The sequence below is a fragment of the Dromiciops gliroides genome, chromosome 6 (assembly GCF_019393635.1).
Source record: "Dromiciops gliroides isolate mDroGli1 chromosome 6, mDroGli1.pri, whole genome shotgun sequence".
NCBI classification, from domain to species: domain Eukaryota; kingdom Metazoa; phylum Chordata; class Mammalia; order Microbiotheria; family Microbiotheriidae; genus Dromiciops; species Dromiciops gliroides.
Genome location: NC_057866.1, coordinates 114,867,238 through 114,886,073, shown reverse-complemented (window position 1 = coordinate 114,886,073; position 18,836 = coordinate 114,867,238). Strand labels below are relative to the sequence as shown.

General features: G+C 38.4%; 1 protein-coding gene across 8 annotated transcripts in view; it reads left to right on the top strand.

The window, feature by feature from the left end:
- The window catches only part of APBB2 (amyloid beta precursor protein binding family B member 2), a 432,194-nt gene that overhangs the window by 106,703 nt on the left and 306,655 nt on the right, over window positions 1-18,836 (top strand). For 7 of the 8 annotated variants that reach the window (XM_043970484.1, XM_043970490.1, XM_043970482.1 and 4 more), the window contains exon 3: window positions 11,286-11,395. The exons of the other annotated variant lie outside the window; for it this stretch is intronic. The gene's annotated coding sequence lies outside the window, so the exon portion shown is untranslated. The remainder of the gene's footprint in view (window positions 1-11,285; window positions 11,396-18,836) is intronic. 8 annotated transcript variants of the gene reach the window in all.

Sequence of the window (18,836 nt, the reverse complement as noted above, 5' to 3'; positions counted from 1 at the left end):
ACAGCACCCAAAACAAAAGAAATAATATGGTTCAATCAGCATCTATACTCCACAGTTCTTTCTTTCTTTTTTTTCCCCTGGATTTGGAGATCCTCTTCTATCATGAGTTCCCTGGAACTCTTCTGTACCATTGCATTGGTGAGAAGAATATAGTCCATCACAGTAGGTCAACACTCAATGTTGATGATACTGTGTACAATGTTCTTCTGGTTCTGCTCATCTCACTCATCATCAGCTCACGTAAGACCCTCCAGGTTTCTCTGAACTCCTCCTGCTCATCATTTCTTACAGCACAATAGTATTCCATTGTATTCATATACCACAACTTGTCCAGCCATTCCCCAATTGATGGGCACCCCCTCAACTTCCAATTCCTTGCCACCACGTAAAGAGCAGCTATAAATATTTTTGTACATGTGGGTCCCTTTCCCCCTTCCATGATTTCTTTGGGCAAAAGACCTAAAAGTGGAATTGCTGGGTCAAAGGGTATGCACAGCTTTATTTCCCTTTGGGCATAATTCCAAATTGCTCTCCAGAATGGTTGGATCAGCTCACAGCTCCACCAACAATGCATTAGTGTTCCAATTTTCCCACAGCCTCTCCAACATGTATTATCTTCCTTTTTTGTCATTTTAGCCAATCTGATAGGTGTCAGGTGGTACCTCAGAGTTGTTTTAATTTGCATCTCTCTAATCATTAGAGATTTAGAGCATTTTTTCATATGGGAATAGATAGCTTTGGTTTCTTCATCAGAAAACTGCCTGTTCATATCCTTTGACCATTTCTCAATTGGGGCCTCTCCTCCATTTTATGATAGCTTTGAATTGGGGACTATATGAAGCTTTTTAGATGTTTTTCTTGACAGTATAGATATTTTCTTCAATCGGTCAACAAACATTTATTAAGCTTTTACCATGTATTGATGGCACTGTATTGATGGAATCACAAACAAAAAACAGAAACAAAAATCAGTCTCTACCCTCAAGGATCTTACATTCTGAAGGAAATGGCTTTTAAAGTTTCATGTGTTTATAAATATGAAGTAGCCTGGTGGGTTTTTTTTTGTTTGTTTGTTTTTCGGGGCAGTTGGGGTTAAGTGACTTGCCCAGGGTCACACAGCTAGTAAGTGTTAAGTGTCTGAGGCCGGATTTGAACTCAGGTCCTCCTGACTCCAGGGCCAGCACTCTATCTACTGTGCCACCTAGCTGTCCCTCCCCTGTTTGTTTTTTTTTTGGGGGGGTGAGGCAATTGGGGTTAAGTGACTTGCCCAGGGTCACACATCTGGTAAGTGTCAAGTGTCTGAGGTCGGATTTGAACTCCGGTCCTCCTGAATCCAGGGCCAGTGCTTTATCCACAGCGCCACCTAACTGCCTCTCCCCTGTTTGTTTTTTAATAAAATTAGAACCAGTTACCAAAAAAGGCATCTTCAATGAGTTAGGCTGCTACTTACTGCTTAGAGTTGGGGAAGACCTTGTAAATAATAATCTACTTGTATGCTCACAGATTTAGAACTGGAAAGACTAGAGCTGAGAGGAGGTCATCCAATGGAACCCTTTCCTACAGATGAGGAAACTGAGTTACAAGGAACAGAAGGACCACCTTGCTCAGGGTCACACAGTTGTAAATGACAGAGCTGAGATGCAAACCCAGGTCTTCTAGCTTCAAATGAAGTACTTTTTACATCAGATCCCACTATGCTACTTCCCACCATACCATCAGATGCTATCATATCCCATGATAAATTTCAGAGATGGGCAGCCTTTCAGAAGCGGGATTTAACCTGGGTTTTAATCTTGGCTCTGCCACTTAGTGCCTTTGTGACCTTGGGCAAGTCACTTACCTCTTAGGTCTCAGTTTCTTCATCTCTAAAATGAGTTGTTGTTGTTTTTGTTGTTTGTCCTTTTGTTCTCAAAGAGGCTATCAGGGTGATGTCATGACTTGCAATGAATTTGATTTGTGAGGCAAGGCTGTGCAAAGTCACCAGCCTCACTTTCTCCTCCTGAGCCATCTGTATCCAGTGGCAAGATACACATCAGGACAACTGGAGATGGCCCTGGATGCTCTAAAATGTGAGGTTTGGACCAGATGCCATCTAACCTTCCTGTCATCTCCTGTGATCTTCATATTTACTTGGCACCATTAGTACTACATTTGATTCTCACAAGTACCCTTGGTGATGTCAGCATCATTGCATTACTTTTATACCTGAAAAAGCCTTAAGTGCAGAGAAGTTTTACTTCCTGGGGATTCCTGGGCCCATCAGTGGTACAGCTGATGTCTAAGACCCTTGATTACAGAAGTGTATCCTTCACCAGACCCAACTACTCAGTCTTTGTGTTTTGTTTTGTACCATGGGTTACCATGGACCAAGAATTCATCATTATGTGGCCAGCTTGTTGGTAATGAGCTCTTTGGTATTTAGTGAGGTTTGTCCTTGAAAAGCAGACATTGTCTGTGACCCGAGCCATACTTGAAGTCTTTTCAGCTTGGCTTGTGCTCTGCTGACCTAGCAAGGTTTTTCTGCTTTAAAAATCTGCTTCCTTCCTTCCTACCAAGTAGAGATTTGAATGGATAAACCCAATTCTCCTTTTAAAAAGTAAATGTCACTTGGGAAGGAGGCTATCCATGTTATGCAACTTTATGGGAATTCACTTAGCTGCAATTTCACCTTGAGGTAGACTAAATTATTATTGAATTATGAAATTTAAAAAATAAGTTTTAAAATGAGATGAACTGGGAGCTTTGTTTTTAAGAAGGGACTAGGTGGGGCAGCTAGGTAGTGTGATGGATAGAGCACCGGCCCTGGATTCAGGAGGGCCTGAGTTCAAATCCGGCCTCAGACACTTAACACTTACTAGCTGTGTGACCCTGGGCAAGTCACTTAACCCCAACTGCCTCACTTTAAAAAAAAAAAAAAAGAAGGAACTAGGTAGGCCTGAGGTTGACTTTGGGTACCCAGTAGGTCACATAAGAGCATTGGTTTTTGGGGGGAAATGAAAACAGGAGATGTGAAAGGGGTTCAGAAAGAAAGGAGGCTGGACTTGAAATTTAGCTTAGGGTTGTCATTCTGGAGTGTTTCTAACAATCTTCTCTGTACTTTCCTAGCAAGTGACTGTGCTTTATACACGGGCTATGTTGAGAGAATTCATCCCGTTTAGAATATAACAACTACTTATAGAGGCATTTTAAGGAACAAAGTTTCTTCAGTGGAGCTCTTAAAATGATGATTATAATAGTACCTGCCAAGGGGGCAGCTAGCTGGCACAGTGGATAAAGCACCAGCGCTGGATTCAGGAGGACCTGAGTTCAAATGTGGCCTCAGACACTTGACACTTGACTCTTGTCTCTTTACTAGCTGTGTGACCCTGGGCAAGTCATTTTACCCTCATTGCCTGGCTAATAATAATAATAATAATAATACCTGTCTTCTAGGGTTATTGTGAGGATCAAATGAGATAATAATTATAAAGTGCTTAGTACATTACCTGGCACGTAGTAAGCATGATAGCTATGTGAACCTGGGCAAGTCACTTAACCTTTATTTGCCTCAGTTTCCTCAGCTATAGGGTGGAAATAATAATAGCACCTTCCTCTCAGGGTTGTTGTGAGGACCAAATGAGATAATAATTGTAAAATTCTTAGCACAGTGCCTGGTTCATAGTAAGCACTATATACATGTTAGCTGTTGTTATTATTATTACACTCTGCCTATCTCAATAAAAGCACAGTGTATATGGTATTTGTATCCTAACATTCAAAGGGATCTTAATGGTCCAAGTGTAGTCTAAGTGATCTAGTCTAACCTCTTTATTTCTTAATTGTTTTTAAAAAATGGTTTTGGATTCCTTTTGCTTTTTATATCATAGTTATTTCCAAATATAAATCAATCAATAAACATTCATTAAGTTCTTACAATGTGCCAGGCATTCCCTCTCCTGGTCAATGTATTTTCCTTTTAACAAAGAAGAAAAAAATAATTTAGCAAAACCAAGGCATACATTTTACATAGCCAACAGTATATAATCATTCCACATCCATAGTTCCCCCACCTCACCAAGGAAAGAGAGGGGTATTTTTCTACATCTTTTCTTAGTGGGCATATTGCATATAGCTGTTTCATTCTTTTCATTTGCTTTTTTGTATTTGTTGTGCATATATTTTTTTCCTGGTTCTCCATACTTAACTCTATGTCAGTTAATAAAAGTCTTCCTATGTTTTTCTGAGTTTCTCATTGTCTTCATTTCTTGTACCATAATAATAATATTCTATTGCATCATATACAACCATTTGTTCGGCTATTCTTTTTTTTTTTTTTAAGTGAGGCAATTGGGGTTAAGTGACTTGCCCAGGGTCACACAGTTAGTAAGTGTTATGTGTCTGAGGCCAGATTTGAACTCAGGTACTACTGACTCCAGGGCAGGTGCTCTATCCACTGTGCCACCTAGCTGCCCCATTCTTTTAACCAGTGAGTGCTAACTTTATTTCTGGTTCTTTGCTACTACACACACACACACACACACACACACACACACACACACACACACACACACACACCTCCCTCCTATGAGTATTTTGACATGTGAGATGTTTATTTCTGTTTTTGACCTCCTAGGACTCTGTGTCCAACAGTAAGATCACTTAGTTCAAAGGAATAAGAATCAAGTGACTTTTTTTTTTCTTAATTCCAGAATGTCAAGGAAACTTGGGCTCCAGAGGAGCAAGGGGACTTGCTTAAAGTCACAGTTAGTAGATGTCAGATCTGAGATTTAAATCCAGGATCTCTGGCTCCAAAACCAGCACTTTCTCTAATGTGACATTGTCTACTGGATCTGTCTTTAAAACAGTATTTAACTTAATTTTTGAACTTTGACATAATTGTATGTAGTCCTTGTATTAAATTTCTGGTCACAATATTTAGACATTTATTAAAATACATTTATTATAAAAATGTTGAAAAGACACAACAGAATAGATGTTACATACTTGAAGTGTTTTAGGCAGAGATTTAAAAAGCACAAATGTCAAGACTATGAGTCATTGTCTAAAGCAGGAGTTCTTAAACTGGTGTCCAAGGACACATTTCCAGAGGTCTGTGAATTAGATGGGCAATAACTGGCATCTTTATTTCAGTATAATTGGTTTCCTTTGTTTGTTTAGTTTTTTTTGGTGGGGGGTGAGGCAATCGGGGTTAAGTGACTTGCCCAGGGTCACACAGCTAGTAAGTGTCAATTCCTCTGAGGCCGGATTTAAACTCAGGTACTCCTGACTCCAGGGCCAGTACTCTATCCACTGTGCCACCTAGCTGCCCCAATTGGTTTCCTTTGTAATCCCATATATTTTATTTTATGCATTTAGAAACATTGTTCTCAGGGAGGGTTCTATAGGTTTCACCAAAAACAGAGACTATCTATAATCGAATAACTGTTAAGAGTCTCCAGTAAAATAACTTTACTCTTCTGCAGATGGCCATGTAGCAGACTCTGAGTTGTCAAGAGAATCCTTAATTTGAAGATTCAGAGTATGTGCATCATTTCTATTATATTTTACCAAAGACTTTCCTTAGAATCTGTATAGTAGGTAGTGTAAATAGAAGGGTTTCTATTTTATAGATGAGAAGACTGAAGCTGAGAAAAATTAAGTGACTCTTTGAATAAATACTAGAGGTCAGGCTACTGTTCTCTATGATTAGCAATAGCAACTTCTTTTTGGTGAGTAATATTGAAACCATTTGGTTTAGTAATATGGTAGTTTGATTTCCTTATTTCGCCTTTATTGAGAGTAGCTAAAATATTTTTAAAAATATTAAACATTTTTATTTATAGTTTTGAGTTCCACTTTTTATCCTTCCCTCTCCTCCCTCCTCCCTGAGGTGGTGAGCAATCAGATATAGGTTATACATGTGCAATTATGCAAAACATGACCATATTAATAATTTTGTATAAGAAAATTTAAATAAAAGAAAAAAAAGGAAAATAGGGAAAATAGCATGCTTCAGTCTGCATTCAATCAATATCACTTCTTTCTTTGGAGGTGGATAGTATGTTTCATCATTAGTCCTTTGGTTTTGTTTTGAATTATTGTATTGCTAATAATTGCTATTGTATTGCTAAGAATAATTGTCATTCACAGTTCTTCATCAAACAATATTGCTGTCTCTGTGCACAACATTCTCCTGGTTGTGCTTACTTCACCATACATCACTTCATACAAGTCTTTCCAGGCCTTTCTGAAATCATCCGGCTTGTCATTTCTTATAGCACAAGAATATTTCATCACCATCATATGCCACAGTTTGTTTAGCCATTCCCCAATTGCTTTCTTTTTTTAAAAGTTAACACATAATTTTATTTTTCCTTGCTCCTGCTGGTTCCTTAATTAATTACTTGTTCCTTTCTTTCTTTTTTTTTTGTATTTTCTTTTTTTTTTTTCCCATTACATGTAAAGATAGTTCTCAACTTTTGTTCAGATTTTTCTCCCTCCCTCCCCTCCCTCCCCCCTCCCCTAGACAGCAGGTAATCTGATATATATATATATATATATATATATATATATATATATATAACATTAAACATATTTCTGCATTAGTCATGTTATAAAAGAAAAATCAGATCAATGAGGAAAAACCTCAAAATAGAAAAACAACAACAGCACCAAAAACAAGAGATAGTATGGTTCATTCAGCATCTATACTCCACAGTCCTTTTTTTTTTTTCCTGGATTTGGAGATCCTCTTCCATCATGAGTTCCCTGGAACTCTTCTGTACCACTGCATTGGTGAGAAGAATATAGTCCATCACAGTAGATCAACACACAATGTTGATGATACTGTGTATAATGTTCTTCTGGTTGTGCTCATCTCATTCATCGTCAGCCCACACAAGACCCCCAGTTGATTTCTAATTCCTTTGATTTCTAATTCTTACCCACTACAAAAAGAGCTGGTATAAATATTTTTGTACAAATAGGTCTTTTTCTCATTTGGGGGAACTCTTTGGGATATAAACCTAGCAGTGGTATTGCTGGATCAAAGGATATGCTCAGTTTTACAGCCCTTTGGGCATAGTTTCAAATTGCTCTCCAGAATGGTTGGATCAGTTCACAACTCTACCAACAGTGGACTAGCATCCCAGTTTTTCTGAATCCCCTCCAACATCCAATATTTTCCTTTTTTGTTATATTTGCCAGAGAGTAGCTAAAATCTTGATAGCATTTCTATTTGATTAGAAAAGAACTAGAAATATGAATTCGAATTTGGGACCCAACATTTTTATGCTTTTGGTTAGCATTCATCCCTGAGGTTAAAAAAGACCAATAAGTTTGCCTTGTATACAGCAGAGATATGGTTACTCACATTTAAGGTAAAATGAAACTTGTGTGCCACCACTGTGTAATTTTTCCAATTTAAAACCCTTCTGTGGCCTATAATCTGAGCTCAGAATGAACACTTGGAAATGAGGAATTGCATTAAAGTCTTTGTTTAGCTGTGATTTCTACAGACTTCTTCATAGCCCTCAACTGAGAAATTACAAGAAAAGGCATACGTATTACCATTTGAAGGAGCTTTCTGGTTGGCTTGGGGCTTGCCTGGAGGCCGCTTTCTTTATTGTTCAGGACCTGTGTTCCTTGGTTTGTCTTTTTTTTTTTTTAGACCAAGCTTAAGTGGTACTTAAAAACTGAATTCCTGGCCTGTGACTGTTTCAAAATGTATGGTTTTGTTAAATTTAACTAAATGGTGAACCTTTTAATAAATCTAAATTCTATTAGTTCTGATGTGTCCTTTGACTTGAGGAATAAAAATTTTTTAAAGTCTTGGGTTTTTATTTTTTCTTATTACTTTCTAATAAAAAAAAAATCCCCAAGTGAGACCTATAGTATCAAGAAAGAAATTTAATTGCTCACGCTTTTCCTGAATCCTTTTCCCATTTAGATTAGCTTAATTTTGATCTCATCTGAAAGAAGTTTAACCTCCTGATTTGCTCTGAACTTAATTTCTTTCATATAGTACAATAGGTGAAATATTACCATTTAATAATAAACAAAATCAAAGTGCCACTAATTCAAAATGTGGGATCATTTGGATCAGGGAGCCAGTTTAGCACATTGGAAGGAATGTTAAACTTAAAATCTCAGGGACCTGTGTTTAAATCTCGGCTCCGTTACTTTACAACTTGTGTGACCTTGAGGAAGTTACTCCAGATCTGAAGTTTGAAGTTTCTCATGCATAAAATGATAGAGGGTGGAGTTAGATGAGGTTTGGCAGCTAGGCGGCTTGATGGTTAAAGCATTTGACCTAGAGGCAGGTTGACCTGAGTTAGAATCCTGCCTCAGACACTTAACTAACTATATGACCCTAGGCAAATCACTAAACCTATCTCAGCCTCAGTTTCCTTATTTGTAATGTGAGAGCCAAATTGGATATTCGGAGCATTAATCTCCCCCTTTAAACTTTCCCTTTTTTTATTGCTTGGAATTAATTAGACAACAAGAGCTGAAACCAATTAGGGAAATAAAGAAATAGAAATACAAATGATAACCTTAGATCTAAGCTTAGTCTATTCCTTTATATAACTCACCGAATCCCAAACTGCCCGCCAGACCGCGAACCCCTGAAAAGACTGAACACCAAACCACGTGCACTCCTTTCAATCCTGCTCCGTTGCTGCTAAGTTTGCCGCCAGAGAGAAAGAACTTCCGTTCCTACCCTCACTTTTAAGTTGGCATCCTGGAAGTTCCTCACGTTCTCCTCCCCAAAAGGGAGGTCCTTCAAAAGCCACTTCAGTAGCATGCACAATCTCTCAAATGATTCAGCTAAAACTTCTGATATTAATCTTTACCACAAATAATTTTTACCACTGTAAAATGGAGATTCTCATAGCACCTGCTTCTCTTTATTGTTTTAAATATCAAAATCAAATCAGTGTAGTAAACATTTGTGGCCTACTATGTGCCAGGTACTGTGCTAAGCATCAGGGGTACAAAAAGAGGAAGAAGACAGTCTGCTGTCAAGAAGCTTGCAATCTATTGGGTGGGGGGGGGAAGCAACATACAAACCAAAAAAAAAAAAACCCAAAGCAAATTATATACAAGTTAAATGGAAAATAAGTAAAAGAGGGAAAGCACCATAATTAAGAGGCGTTAGGAAAGGCTTCCTGTAGAAGGTGGGATTTTAGTTGGGACTTAAAAGAAGCCAGGTCAGTAGTCAGAGAAACTAATGTACAGTTTGCAAACCTTCAATAAATGCCACCACCACCAGTACTACTACCACTATCTCTACCACTACTAGTTACCACCCTTCCCCAATCCCTTCTAGCTCCATGATCCGGATCTGTTAGATGTTTATTGTGTGTAAATTACTTAGGCCCATCATGTGGGGATATGAAGATAAAAATGACATCTTCTCTGCTTTCAAGGAGCTGCTGTTCTACCGAGATGTTTGGTACAAAATAGAATGTGATAAGAGTAAAGAGAAGGAAAAGAGAGGAAAGTAAGAGAGGGCAGGGTGTAGAGAGACGGATATCTGGGAAAGCGTCAGGGAAGAGGGGTACTGCAGCTTTCTTTGATCCATCGTTGTCTGTTTATTCCATAACTTAGAGTTGCAAGAGATCTCAGAGGCCAACCCCTTCATTTTACAGAGGAGGAAAATGAGTTGAAGTACTGGTTATTTATCTTCATAACTCTTCCATCATGGTCCTATTTTATCAGGCATCATTGGAGAATAGGATATTCTGAATGACTGATATTTCAAGTACCTGAAATGTATCCCTTTCAAATATTAACCCTTTCCTTTAAGTATTTTAAATAATCAACGAACATTTATTAAATGTCTACTATATGCCAGGTACTCTTGGCAAAATGCACTATATACTTAATTATTTTGTGCAAATTAAACACAACTTATCTATTTCTGGATGATACAGGGCCACTGTTCTTTCTGCTGATTTGTCATTTGTTAATTGTCTACTATATGCAGAACATCTTGCTAAGGCCGATGAGAAAATGATGATACTTTGAATTCCTCAAGGTGCTCACAACCCTGGTTCTAATTCTACTCAGCACCATAGTACGCTGCCTTTTAAAGAAAGGGACAAAACTGGTACCTGAATAACAATAAGAAATAAGAAATGAAACAAGTATGGAAAAGCTCTACTAAGTTTCTGTCATGAGGATCATCAGTAACTTTACACTTTACTTTTATATTCACACACCCTCAGGGACTATTAAAGCATATAGAACTTTTTATCATTTCCTAAATGCCCTTGTGGTTCTCTGTGCTATTTAATAGTTTTGTTTCCTTCAATATAAGCTATCAGCATGTCTTCCTTAAGTAGAATCTTCCCTCTTAATTTGAAATTTCTCATCTGTTGTGGGCCAGGAAAATAGATAACTATGCTTTTTAGAATCATACCTAAAATAAGTATAATTCTTCTCCAAGTTAGTTTCAGAGAGGCTCCTTGGTATTTGGATTTTAATATGTATTTGAATTCTCAGAATCCTTTTATTGCACCCTTTAATGTAGAGGCAGGTTTCTGAATAGTTGAGATTGCTTGATAAATTACTTTTGAATAAATAAACTGTTACTATATTGTGGTTTTGGTCTGTCTTCATTATTTCTAAAAGAAATCATAATTTAAAAAAACAGGAATAAAATTGCTACTTGCTTTCAGATTTTTGTTTTTTGGGTTTTTTTTAGTGAGGCAATTGGGGTTAAGTGACTTGCTCAGGGTCACACAGCTAGTAAGTGTTAGGTGTCTGAGGCTGGATTTGAACTCAGGTACTCTTGACTCCAGGACCAATGCTCTATCCACTGCACCACCTAGCTTCCCCTTACTTACAGATTGTATAATAAATGTTTATTCTTTATTTCCATTTATTATATCTCTCTTTGCGGATGAGCTTGTCTTTGGGAGATAGGACTGGCACATTCAATTTCTGAAGCCCTTCGTCCCCAAGTTATGGTATAATTAGAAGCCTAGATCTTGCCATCTCATCTCATCTCATTTCTTTTTTTTTTTTTTTTTTGACTCTGAAATGTACATTTTTACCGTGGAAAGTTTCCAAGAAGCTTGCCCCTGGCCTATGATGCCTTATTCGGGCAACAGAACAAATTACTTCCCAGATTTGAACAGGGGTCATTGGCCTAGTTTTAGACTTACGTGTCTTGTCATTTCCGTATTTCAGAGATACTTCTATTTCATTTGCCCTAAGATATTATGAATGACCAGTGACTTATTTGGATTTTAGTTCTGACTTTGGGGTTTTAATTTTGGTTCCTATTCTATTTCCAGACTCCTTTTGGTCTGTCTGACCTACTTGAGTGAGGGCTATTAATTGACAACGTCTTGGAGGGACAAAAGGAATTGTACCATCTGTACTTTGTACCAAAGACCTGGGAAAAGTAAGTTATTTTCTAACTTGCCTTGGGAAAAAAAAAGCCGTTATTTTTTCTTCAAAGTTTAGAGTGAACTCTGTCTGTGACATCCATGGCTTAGCTGACTCCCAGGGTGATACTTTTTGCCCACTCTGTGATTTTTCAAAGCCAAGAGGGGAAATCGGTGGATCTGTTCTATAAAGAACCTTCAAGAAATTGGATAACCTTTTACAGTAGGCTGTTTCTGCTGGGTTTCACACATCAGGCTCTTCAGGTTGTGATCAAACCTTTATCTGGTTTGAAATGGATGGATTATCCATCCCAGGCAAGCCAGTATCCTGTGGTGCAAAACAGAACAGAAAGTAAGCTGCTTTTCTCAGTATCAGGATTCAGTGTGCCTCCTATTTCAGGTTGGCTCTCCCTTTTGAATGTGTAAGAAAAAATAGAGAGGTTGCAATGGACTCTACTTAATTGAGAAGAACCAAGAATAGGATGTGGAAATACTGAGTTGATGATTCACAGATTAATCAAATGGTTTAATTCTGGGGGGAAATTGATTATCCCCTCAGGCCCATGGTTTTTGCATCGTATTTCTGGTATTTTAAGTACTCTTTAAAGTTGATGCATAAATGTGGGGGTTTTTTGCTCTCCTGAAAAAAAAATGCTTTACTGGCAGAAGGTTCAGTTCTGCCAACTGAGCGTTCTGATAAGAAGGTGGAATGAGCATGAAAGAAAAATTATAAGATAACTTATGCAGTTTGAAAGTCTTAATTTACACAATTTATGGCTGAAACATTGCCAAATGCCAGGAAAAATGTAAAAAATCATTTCTGACATTTCCCAAAGAATCAGTTATGGAGAATCTATGTTGTTTTCCGCATAAAAATACCAGACAATTATCTAAATTATGTAATAGCTCCCCTGTGTTTTAAGCACCTATACTTACTTTCAACCATGGCTTCTCGGATCCAGAAGGGTCCTTAGCGGTCACTTGGTGCAACCATCTTTTCCACGTGGGAATTCTTTTTGCAGGATCCCTAACAGGCTGTCTGTTATGCAGACTTTTTTTGAATACCTTTAATGACAAGAGCATTCATTACTCCTTGTGAGGCAGACCATTTCATTTTAGGGGCAGCTATGATTGTGCAATGACAGTATAGAGTTCTAGGTAGAATCCATTTTTATAGGTTTCATTTTTATACACCATGCATTGTTTTTGTATGCCGTGTGTTAGGCATTTTGTAATTATAAAGAAGGAAGTGTTTTTTAGTTCTGAAATATCTTTGAAGGTAAAAATACATCTGTGTGTAATGAATGCAAATGAAAGTCTAAATGAAGCTAGATTTCTATTGCCAGGCATTTTGGAATCTATTAACAGTGAAAGAGTTGCATGGGTAGTCAAATTTGCTCCAAACAATACTGAAACTACTTAGGATTTGTCCATTTGTTCCATGTCTGGGGGTGATAGAAAATAATGGCATTGAAAACAAACTCTTGGGAAATCTTCCCCAAGTACTCAATCCCTTTCATAATCAATAATATTGTCATCTAAAACAACCAAAATGACCACAATCCAAACTATTTTCAAGGGAATTAAGAAATTTCTAGAAACGTCTTTTAGAATCCTAGGATGTAGGGGCAGCTAGGTGGCACAGTAGATAGAGCACTGGCCCTGGAGTCAGGAGTACCTGAGTTCAAATCTGACCTCAGACACTTAACACTTACTAGCTGTGTGACCCTGGGCAAGTCACTTAACCCCAATTGCCTCACTAAAAAAAAAAAAAATAGAATCCTAGGATGTGATGATCGGGCAGTTAAAAAAATGCAATAAAGGAAAACTTGTGTAAATTGGTATCCTGTCTTTGATGTATGTTTGGATGAGGAGTAAATTAGTCGTCATAAGTCCTTCATCTTCCACCCCCTAACCCCCTGCAAAAGTACTGATGTGGGAAATGGGTTGCCCTCAAGTTCTCAAGACTGCCTTGAGCATTTGGAGTGTGCTTACTGCCCTTGTGACTGCGAGTCATTCACTTCATCTCAGTTTCCTCAATTGTAAAGAGTTTGGACTAGATTGCCTCTGAGGGATCTTTCCGGCTTTAGATATATGAACCTATAAATATGTGTGTGGCTGACTCTAGCACATGGTATCCTTGGTGCTTAATTAGTGATTTTTTTTTCAATCGTTCCTTCTTTATGGGGCTAAATTGCCTCTCTCATTCCTTTATTGTTTTCCCTTCTTTGGTGTGAAGCTAAAGCAGGATATTACAGACCCTCATAAGACTGTAGATTCAATGACAAAAATGAAATGTCTTTAATTTACTGCCTTCGGGAAAAAAGATTGTCGGTTATTAAATTATTAACTATTAAATTATTGCATTAAATAAAAATCCTTTTGACTGATGGTTAGGGGATATTATCGTTCTGCTATGAAATCCAGCCCTCCTCAGCTCCTCCCCTCCTTTTAAAAAAACGTCTGCACAGGTATGAAAGCTGCTTGGCTCTTGTTGACAAATGGAGCCCAAGTAAGCAATATACCACAGATGGGCCTGTGAAAAAGGACTCCCCTTTCTGTTCAGGAACTGTTTATTTGGCAGTTCACAGAGGGGAACAAAGGCCTTTTCTGACATTTTTGTTTGGTGGCCAGTATTTTCAAAAGTAATCAGTCATCTGGGGCAGCTAGGTGGTACAGTGGATAGAGCACCGGCCCTGGAGTCAGGAGGACCTGAGTTCAAACTTGGCCTCAGACATTTGACACTAGCTGTGTGACCCTGGGCAAGTCACTTAACCCCAATTGCCTCACAAAAAAAAAAACCACCACAACCCCCCCAAAAAAAATAATCAGTCATCTAATCTTTCTTCCCTCTTTGTTTTTGCTTTAGAGGAGAAATGAACCCCTCTATAACTAGCACCCCTAAATAATTTGCCTTCACATATTTGAATACTCTTCTTCAACCTCTTCTGAGAAATGCCTTCAGAATTTTTCTCACATACACAAAAGTGGGGTTGTTTGAGGTGAATTAAATTGCTCAGTGAGTATTTATTAGAGAAGGGGGAGGGAATTAGCATTTCTGTGGTACCCACTAGGTAACAGCACTGTGCTAAGTACTTTTACAAATGTTATCTTCACAACAACCCCATTTTACAATTGAGGAAACTGAGGGATACAGAGGTGAGAAGTGATGACCCAGCTGGTATCAGAAGTCAAGTTTGAACTCAGGTCTTTCTGACTCCAGGCCCAGTAGTCTGTCCACCGTCTCACCAGCTGCCTACCAAGTTCTACGTGCTGGGCACTGCGCTAAACTCTGGGTATACAAAGAAAGGTAAAGACACATTGACATGAGGGAGACAACATGAAAATGATGGCGTACATTCCTCTGAATTTGGAAGATAGTAAATGAAACCTAAAACAAATGAGCTACTTATTGTTGGATCCCAGTTCCTTTCTTTACTCCATAGTGGCTTTTAGTGAGGGACAGCTAGAAACAGACAGAGCATTTTACATGAATGTATGAAATGGTTGTTTATTATATTCTGTATATCTTTGTATACGTGTCTCCCTTCTTGAAATGCAAGGGTAAGAACTATTTCACTTTTGTACATGGTAGGTGCTTATGACACATTTGCTTTTTGATTTTTCCTCAGTGTGGGTAACTTCCAGTATGAGATATTCTGTATTAATAGATAGAGGCAGCTAGATGGCTCAGTGGATTGAGCACTGGGTTGGAAGACCTGGGTTAAAATGTCATCTCAGACATTTACTAGCTGTGGGCCCCTGGGGAAGCCACTTAACCTCTATTTGTCTCAATCAGCTGGAGAAGGAAATGGCAAATCACTCCAATATCTTTGCCAAGAAAACTCCATGGACAGTTGGACACAACTAGACAACAACAAAACTGTTTTTTGTTTTGTTTTGGGTTTTTTGCAGGGCAATGAGGGTTAAATGACTTGCCCAAGGTCACACAGCTAGTAAGTGTCAACCAGATTTGAACTCAGGACCTCCTGAATCCATGGCTGGTGCTCTATCCACTGCACCACCTAGCTGCCCACAACAAAACTAATAGAGATTGCAACCCATATATGACCCACAGGTTAAATAACTTGCCTAGAGCCATGCAGCTAATGTGTGTCAGAAGTGGGATCTGAACCCAGATTTTGCTGGTTCCAAACTCCACTACTCTCTGTCCAATCTGCTCTGCTATACGTAGACTTCATTCAGTGCCTCCACTTCCAGTATACCATACTATCTGAAAAAAGGAATCAAATGGAAATCTTTCTCCATCCCCTGCAGCGTTCATGGTCATCAGAAAGAGCACGACCAGTCGACTCTGCAGTAGTGGATACGAGTTTATCGTTAGAAATGTCCAATGGCTGTCAAAGGTTCTTAGTGTATAAGGCCTTTTGTTTTGCTTTGTTTGGGTCCTTTGTTGTATTCCAAGAGCCCTGATGACACTTTCTTCCCACTGAATAGACCATGTCATCAGCTGCCTGCCTATTCTGTGCTATTAGGATGATCAGATTTATGTATTTCTATCATGAGTAAATGGACTTTCTTCACTGACCTCCTGAGAAATTCTATCAGTGGGGTGGTGTCTGAAAGAAAGCCTTTGGGGGACATCTGCATATGCTTTATGGGTAAAACAAATTTCAATCCAAATTAAGCAGAAGATGAGAGATGTTTTCTAGAGCTTTCCATAGTGTTCTGTTTTGAAAGTAGCGTGTTCTTTATAGAGTGGTAGTGCAGCTTCATGGATAGAGGGGCTGGCCTCAGTGTCTGGAAGAAAGTCCTGCCTTTGACACATACTATTTATGGGTGAGCAGTTTAACCCTCTGTGCCCCAGGCAAGTTTTTGAGACCCCAAGCTATAGAAGGATTGTTGATCTGTGTCAATGCTGGGAATATCCACAAAAGGGAGTTCTTGTATGGAATGCTGGACTTAGGGAAAGGCAGCTACAAAATGAAAATAATAAAATATCTTTTGTATCAACCTTACCAGAGTATAAAGCTCAAATGTAGTAATGTATTGCAGTGCCTTGCAAGACTCAAAGTGCGATGTAAAGGCCAGTTATTATTGGGGTGGGGGAGGTCTGTTATTTTTCTTGCTTTATAGTCAGTCAAGTTTTTGTGTCTTGTTTTGGGGTGGGGCAGGGCAATGAGGGTTAAGTGACTTGCCCAGAGTCAGACAGCTAGTAAATGGCAAGTGTCTGAGGCCAGATTTGAACTCAGGTCCTCCCAAATCCAGGGCCAGTGCTTTATCCATTGTGCCACCTAGGTGTCCCCTGTTTCTTATATTTGTTAACTTGATTGAGCTTATGCCACAAGTAGCATTTTAACTTATTGAAGTAGAACATTATTTTAGAATAATCACTGCCAAAAGAAACACAAGCTGTTGATTTTTCTCTTTTCATTAGAATACATTTGATTATCATCAGCTCAAAATTGCTGTGCTGCTGTGGTCCTTGAAGGCCTTCCTTCTACACAATTTATTATGTCCTTGGTAGTACTCTTCTACCATGAAACAGGATAAAGTAGCTGGTTCTCTGAATTGTAGACTTCGTGCAAGGCTTCCTGTTTATGTATACCTTCTTCCCGTGTACTAAATTTAATTTAAAAGTCTAACAAATTGCAGAAGATATGACCATTTGAAAACTTTTATCCGTTATTATTTTTGTTTTATGACGAAACACTTGGGGCAGCTACGTGGCGCAGTGGATAAAGCACTGGCCCTGGATTCAGGAGAACCTGAGTTCAAATTCGGCCTCAGACACTTAACACTTACTAGCTGTGTGACCCTGGGCAAGTCACTTAACCCCAATTGCCTCACTAAAAAAAAAAAATTTTTTTTAAATCAATTAGTATGATGAAACACCTGTTATAAATTCAAACAGAGGTGTCCTGTACTTAAGTTAAAAAATGACCAAATATTTAAGTCAAGGATAGAAAGGGCTAGACAAAATTTCGGGCAAAGAGGTCTAATGAGGAGTTTCAGTTGACTTGTCAGCTCAATCAATGTGAGGCATTGGTGTCAGGGGCAGAATTCAAACTCAAGGGGGTCTTCTTGGCTCCACATTCAGCATCCTGTCTGCCGAGTCATACTGCCTATCTATTGTATTGTTATTGTAAATTCTAAACAGTCCCTCAGTTTACCCATTTGTAAAGTGAAAGGAGTCAGACTCAATGGGGATTTCCTGCATCCCTTTTAGCTCTGAAATGACATGACTGTTTGAAAAGCACAAAGTTTCCTTTTCATTTACAGTCAAGTGGACGTTTATAAATGGCTCCTTGATTTTAGGGAGATTGCCAGATTGATTATTTTCAGGAAATTCCTAATTGTCACATTGAGGAACTGAAATTAAAATTAAAATTAACTTCTTGCTGGCAATTTTTAGAGATGGAAGGCTTTATTTTGCTGACTAATTACTGTGGCATAACATAATACAATCTCTTGCTTATCAAATGCATGCTTCGTAATTTCGTCTTCCCCAAACCACAAGCGGCTCTTGCAATTGAGGTTCATCTGTGCTTCTTGGGTCTTCCCTACTGAGATTAAGGAGAGAGGCAAAGCAAATGTTTCCCCAGTTTAGATACTGAAATTGTCAAGCAGAACACTAGGCTTGCAATAATAATAATACCTAACACATCAGTATGTGTATATATGTATATATGCACACATAGATGGATGGATGGATGGATGAATGGAGAGAGAGAGAGAGAGAGAGAGAACACGAAAACTCTAATGTTTGCAAAAAACCTTACAAATATCTCATTTTATCCTTCAAACAATACTGGAAGGTAGGTGCTGTCATTGTTTCCATTTTTACAGCTGAAGAAACTGAGGCAGACAGAAATTAAGTAACAAAAACCATCATACTGTAAGTAATAAACAAGTAATAACAATAATATAAGTAATAACAAATAATAGTTAACACATATAGTATTTTAAGATTTGCAGAGCACTTTATAAATATTATATAATTTTATTCTCACAGCAGCCTTGGGTGGGAAGTTGTTATTATTGTCCTCATTTTATAGACAATGAAACTGAGGCACAGAGAGGTTAAATGACTTGCCCAGGGTTATACAGTAAGTGTCTGAGGCAGGATTTGAACTCAGGTCTTCCTGATTGGAGATCCTATTCTATCCCCTGCAACAACTGGCCTCTAGATCAGGAGGAGGAGCAAGTTAGAAATCATGGTTTGTTTTTTTTTTTGTTTGGAGTCATAATTACCCATTTCTATGACTCTAGTAGTAGTAAGTTACCTGCACCAAGTAGAATGATAATCTAAATGGAAAGAAAGTTGGATTTGGAGTTCAGAAGACTTGAGTTCAAATTTTGACACAAATACTTACTAGCTGGGGGACCTACTTCCTAGGGGTGTGGTGGGGATCAAATGAGATAACATTTGCAAAGTTCATCAGTATATGTCAAAGCTCTATATAAATGCTTGTATTATGAGGCTGAGCTGCCTGA